The following is a 6,000-nucleotide window of genomic DNA, read 5'->3' on the forward strand; positions in this document are numbered from 1 at the left end:
TTTTTTAACAACTGGCAGCATCTTTCCGTGAATAAAATACATGTTAGTATCAAAATTGAACAAAATAAAATGGCGAGAAAATTGGTTTTCATTTTATTCTACTTAAGGCTTGTACTTAAAATAGTACTAACTTACTTACTTACTTACTTACTTACTTACTTACTTACTACTAACTAACTAACTAACTAACTAACTAACTAACTAACTAACTAACTAACTAATTAACTAACTAACTAACTAACTAACTAATTAACTAACTAACTAACTAACTAACTAACTAACTAACTAACGTTTATCTCTAAACAAAAACATTTCCGCGGTAAAATCCACTCTGAAATGGCCTTTTCTGGTTTTGGAATGAAGTCCAAAGTTAAAATTTTATTAACAAATTCTAATTGTGAAATATATTTTTTGTTCTAAATTTTAATCTTAAATGTAATTTAAATAGTTGAATCTAAAAAAGGACTTTTGGAAAATGTTTTATAGAAGGTTTTATCATGGGACAGCCTGCATGGATTAGGGGAGTAACCCAAAAATACAAAATATCAAAACAAACCACGAAATTAAATAATAAAACGGAGACAGAGATATATTTTTTAAACAAAATAATATAGCTAACTTTTATCTATTAATTGTTTTAGGTGATGTAGTTTATGTAAAATATAAAAATGAACCTTGGCACAATATAAATTTAATGTCATGTTTTATTGATACTTAGAAAAAGTAACAAACATTTCAAAAGTCAGATCTTTGAGATCATTATTAAAAAAATATAACATTTTAAATCCGAACTCCTCTATAAATATTAAAATTATAAATTCCTAATCTACTTTAACAAAAGATATATCATATTAAGTTTAATACTATTAATGTTAGGAATAATCATGACTTTGAGATAAATAGAACAAAAATGTTTAATTCCAAATATAGTTAATTATAGAGCAATATATAATAAATGATTTTGTACTTACCAAAAATAAGCCTTGCCACTTTATATCTTGGTAATGTAGCTGCCGCGGGCGGCGGGCCCCCGGCGGCGACTCACTGTCCACGGAAGACGGGAAGAGAGAAAAAATGGAGAGGGGCTTATTTCGTGTTTTCTCTTTACGCGGAACATCTTGGCTGGAACCCAATGACCTAAAAATGAGGGGCGCGCTGTCTCTACCCACCATACCGAAACCCGCGAATTTACGTTATGAAAACCGGTTCCTTCAGCCAACCACTTAGAACATGCACGATTTACGAACCTTGGGTTACGAATAAAACCACAGGAATAACACAGAACAACCTCTTTTCGCGCCTTTATTTTACCCCTCTTACTTGCCTCCCGCTCGTCGGCCATTGCCTCTGCCCTAAACGGGGAGTCTAGCATCCACTCCTTGGGTATCCATAATGGAGGAGAGGACTGAAAGGGGGAAAACCAAGCATGGACGCGCCCAGGAAAATACCAAGGAGGATAGGAAGGGAGGCGAAGTAGGAGGGATGAACGCGGCAGCATCCTTGTAAGAAGCTTAGCGGCGGGAAAATTTCGGAAAAATGGCGGCTAGACGTAGCGTAGCTGCCGCAATCTTGCCGCCATTCATCCCTCCTACTTCGCCTCCCTTCCTATCCTCCGTGAAAATACCGCGAAAAAGAGTGTATAACTAGGTAAAAGAAAATTCAAAAACTGGAATCTTTCCGATTCTTCATTATTAACTATTCGACAATAAGGATTTTACCACTTATGACGTCAGAGGGGCAATATATTATAATAAAGAAATATATATAAAGACAGCCAAATAACATTTCCCGGAAATACTGTGTTGCGCAGTGCGCCATTATAAGAGCGTTTGATTTTTGATTTCAAGAGAGAAGTGGGCCGATCCCGGATTTACTGCAATACCAGGCCGACCCGTGGCGGAGGTGGAGCAAGCTCCGACCACTCCGCCGCCGTCCAAAAATAAGTTTAATATCTTGGGCCCCGATGGGACCCGTATCAGATATTAAGCTGATAAGAACAGATACTACACTTTGATCTTAGCCAAAAGGCCGAGAAGCGATAACCCGCTAGGAGCCGTCACTGTTTAACAAAGTAAAAAGAGAGAATTCGAGCATTTCAAATATTTCATAATTACGTCACCGAATGTTGGTCCTGGTGGGAGATGACAACGTTTGTAGCCATCGCGCGAACAAAGGAGAAGACGATATCTTGAATCCGTGAAATAGAGGTACACCGCCAGGCCCGGACTGGCACTTTTGGGGTCATCGGCTAGAGACAGTAGAGTGGGCCACTTTACCGGGCCGTATGGAAAAAAAATCTAAATGGTGGTTTATAGGACCATAAATAACGTATTAAGTGTACTAGATTCTACGTGAAACGTCAAACGCGTTTAAATGACCATTTAGGAAAAATTTATTATAAGCGAATAGAGCGTTCTATAAAAGTGGACCATAACCGGTCACTTTTCATACAGACTATAGAGCTGGTTCAGCAGGACTAACAACTTTTGTTATTCTTTGGTTTAAGAGAATTCGGCTTATGTCCTGTCTTTATATGAATATTTTAGAGACGTACCTTTTAGGAGTTGTAGGAGGCACCCTAGGTGTTGAAGTATGTTTGGGGTTAAGGATATTTTCATGATCTAAGTTTCATCTTAAACACGTGGATTTGGGACTAGTATTTTCTAGAATTTTTCTTATTTGCCATCATACATTTATTACAAAAATCATTTAAAATAAGAAAAAAGGCGCGGAAAGCAAAGCCGGAAATATGTGAAGCCTAGGCTAGCAACTACGCTACTAATAAAAATTGACTGCTCTCAATTTCTTACGGGTTTGCCAGATAAATATATTTCTCTAAGACGAAAAACCGGCCAAACCTTCACCTCCTCCGAACTCCAAAGGGGGAAAGCACACCACACCAATTTTATAGATTCGTAAACGCGCCTTCCCAATCGACCGCCATCACCTTACAGTCTACGGGGAGGGTGATGAAAAAACTGGTTTGGGGGGGGGGGGGGGGATGAAATTTCTGCGGTAAAGGGCTTGCTCGTTGGTTGTCTGTACGATAATATCGGCGCCCAGTAAACGTTTCTAAAAAGAGTGTATAGAACGTTCTATTGGAGCCGCATGCAGCCGGTGGCCCTCGGCGATCACCAACCTACCAGGACCTGGCTAGTCGCGGCTTGTCCACCGCTATCAATTACACTCTAGCGGCAACGGCCATATCACGCTGAATACACCGGTTCTCGTCTGATCACCGAAGTTAAGCAGCGTCGAGCGCGGTCAGTACTTGGGAGGGAGACCACCTGGGAACACCGCGTGCCGTTGGCTACTCATTTATTTTCGCGGGATGGGATTTGCGTCTTTTAACAGGAAAATACCTTCATCCTATCATTTTGACGCTGCTTTTTTATGCAATTAAAAGTTCGCCCAGACGATAATATTATTTCGGTCAACTCTTGGCCTTTTTTTAACAACTGGCAGCATCTTTCCGTGAATAAAATACATGTTAGTATCAAAATTGAACAAAATAAAATGGCGAGAAAATTGGTTTTCATTTTATTCTACTTAAGGCTTGTACTTAAAATAGTACTAACTTACTTACTTACTTACTTACTTACTTACTTACTTACTTACTAACTAACTAACTAACTAACTAACTAACTAACTAACTAACTAACTAACTAATTAACTAACTAACTAACTAACTAACTAATTAACTAACTAACTAACTAACTAACTAACTAACTAACTAACGTTTATCTCTAAACAAAAACATTTCCGCGGTAAAATCCACTCTGAAATGGCCTTTTCTGGTTTTGGAATGAAGTCCAAAGTTAAAATTTTATTAACAAATTCTAATTGTGAAATATATTTTTTGTTCTAAATTTTAATCTTAAATGTAATTTAAATAGTTGAATCTAAAAAAGGACTTTTGGAAAATGTTTTATAGAAGGTTTTATCATGGGACAGCCGCATGGATTAGGGGAGTAACCCAAAAATACAAAATATCAAAACAAACCACGAAATTAAATAATAAAACGGAGACAGAGATATATTTTTTAAACAAAATAATATAGCTAACTTTTATCTATTAATTGTTTTAGGTGATGTAGTTTATGTAAAATATAAAAATGAACCTTGGCACAATATAAATTTAATGTCATGTTTTATTGATACTTAGAAAAAGTAACAAACATTTCAAAAGTCAGATCTTTGAGATCATTATTAAAAAAATATAACATTTTAAATCCGAACTCCTCTATAAATATTAAAATTATAAATTCCTAATCTACTTTAACAAAAGATATATCATATTAAGTTTAATACTATTAATGTTAGGAATAATCATGACTTTGAGATAAATAGAACAAAAATGTTTAATTCCAAATATAGTTAATTATAGAGCAATATATAATAAATGATTTTGTACTTACCAAAAATAAGCCTTGCCACTTTATATCTTGGTAATGTAGCTGCCGCGGGCGGCGGGCCCCCGGCGGCGACTCACTGTCCACGGAAGACGGGAAGAGAGAAAAAATGGAGAGGGGCTTATTTCGTGTTTTCTCTTTACGCGGAACATCTTGGCTGGAACCCAATGACCTAAAAATGAGGGGCGCGCTGTCTCTACCCACCATACCGAAACCCGCGAATTTACGTTATGAAAACCGGTTCCTTCAGCCAACCACTTAGAACATGCACGATTTACGAACCTTGGGTTACGAATAAAACCACAGGAATAACACAGAACAACCTCTTTTCGCGCCTTTATTTTACCCCTCTTACTTGCCTCCCGCTCGTCGGCCATTGCCTCTGCCCTAAACGGGGAGTCTAGCATCCACTCCTTGGGTATCCATAATGGAGGAGAGGACTGAAAGGGGGAAAACCAAGCATGGACGCGCCCAGGAAAATACCAAGGAGGATAGGAAGGGAGGCGAAGTAGGAGGGATGAACGCGGCAGCATCCTTGTAAGAAGCTTAGCGGCGGGAAAATTTCGGAAAAATGGCGGCTAGACGTAGCGTAGCTGCCGCAATCTTGCCGCCATTCATCCCTCCTACTTCGCCTCCCTTCCTATCCTCCGTGAAAATACCGCGAAAAAGAGTGTATAACTAGGTAAAAGAAAATTCAAAAACTGGAATCTTTCCGATTCTTCATTATTAACTATTCGACAATAAGGATTTTACCACTTATGACGTCAGAGGGGCAATATATTATAATAAAGAAATATATATAAAGACAGCCAAATAACATTTCCCGGAAATACTGTGTTGCGCAGTGCGCCATTATAAGAGCGTTTGATTTTTGATTTCAAGAGAGAAGTGGGCCGATCCCGGATTTACTGCAATACCAGGCCGACCCGTGGCGGAGGTGGAGCAAGCTCCGACCACTCCGCCGCCGTCCAAAAATAAGTTTAATATCTTGGGCCCCGATGGGACCCGTATCAGATATTAAGCTGATAAGAACAGATACTACACTTTGATCTTAGCCAAAAGGCCGAGAAGCGATAACCCGCTAGGAGCCGTCACTGTTTAACAAAGTAAAAAGAGAGAATTCGAGCATTTCAAATATTTCATAATTACGTCACCGAATGTTGGTCCTGGTGGGAGATGACAACGTTTGTAGCCATCGCGCGAACAAAGGAGAAGACGATATCTTGAATCCGTGAAATAGAGGTACACCGCCAGGCCCGGACTGGCACTTTTGGGGTCATCGGCTAGAGACAGTAGAGTGGGCCACTTTACCGGGCCGTATGGAAAAAAAATCTAAATGGTGGTTTATAGGACCATAAATAACGTATTAAGTGTACTAGATTCTACGTGAAACGTCAAACGCGTTTAAATGACCATTTAGGAAAAATTTATTATAAGCGAATAGAGCGTTCTATAAAAGTGGACCATAACCGGTCACTTTTCATACAGACTATAGAGCTGGTTCAGCAGGACTAACAACTTTTGTTATTCTTTGGTTTAAGAGAATTCGGCTTATGTCCTGTCTTTATATGAATATTTTAGAGACGTA

General features: G+C 38.5%; 3 non-coding genes across 3 annotated transcripts; 1 reads left to right on the top strand and 2 right to left on the bottom strand.

Annotated features, from left to right (window-relative positions):
* Nucleotides 1-1,848: 1,848 nt before the first annotated feature.
* Nucleotides 1,849-2,040, bottom strand: LOC149921018 (U2 spliceosomal RNA). Its single transcript, XR_016477666.1, has one exon. It is a non-coding gene; the product is annotated as a U2 spliceosomal RNA (small nuclear RNA).
* A 1,153-nt stretch (nt 2,041-3,193) lies between these two features.
* Nucleotides 3,194-3,312, top strand: LOC149921019 (5S ribosomal RNA). Its single transcript, XR_016477578.1, has one exon. It is a non-coding gene; the product is annotated as a 5S ribosomal RNA (ribosomal RNA).
* Nucleotides 3,313-5,295: 1,983 nt separating this feature from the next.
* Nucleotides 5,296-5,487, bottom strand: LOC149921020 (U2 spliceosomal RNA). Its single transcript, XR_016477667.1, has one exon. It is a non-coding gene; the product is annotated as a U2 spliceosomal RNA (small nuclear RNA).
* Between the last annotated feature and the right edge of the window lie 513 nt (nt 5,488-6,000).

Source organism: Leiobunum rupestre (assembly GCF_980474605.1).
Source record: "Leiobunum rupestre chromosome 9 unlocalized genomic scaffold, qqLeiRupe1.1.hap1 SUPER_9_unloc_1, whole genome shotgun sequence".
Taxonomy (NCBI): domain Eukaryota; kingdom Metazoa; phylum Arthropoda; class Arachnida; order Opiliones; family Sclerosomatidae; genus Leiobunum; species Leiobunum rupestre.